The sequence below is a fragment of the Artemia franciscana genome, chromosome 4 (assembly GCF_032884065.1).
Source record: "Artemia franciscana chromosome 4, ASM3288406v1, whole genome shotgun sequence".
Taxonomy (NCBI): Eukaryota; Metazoa; Arthropoda; class Branchiopoda; order Anostraca; family Artemiidae; genus Artemia; species Artemia franciscana.
This window is the reverse complement of record NC_088866.1, coordinates 48,156,566-48,156,796: the sequence shown is the minus strand read 5'-3', so window position 1 is coordinate 48,156,796 and position 231 is coordinate 48,156,566.

Here is a 231-nt window from a genome sequence, read left to right as displayed (position 1 = left end):
TACTTTTCTTCCTGTTTTAGGTGTCTTGACAAGACTGGCTACAGGATAGGGTGGGGAGGTGTATATTCCATACGGCAAAGGGGAGAACAAAGTAAAACTGCAAAAGTTATAATATTTGGAAGGTTACGGTTTAATGTAAAAATTCAAATGAACTTCATCTAGGCAAAAACTTCAAATTTCCAGTGGTGGATTGTAGGCTTAACTCTAAATAGCTTTTGCAAGGTCGTATCC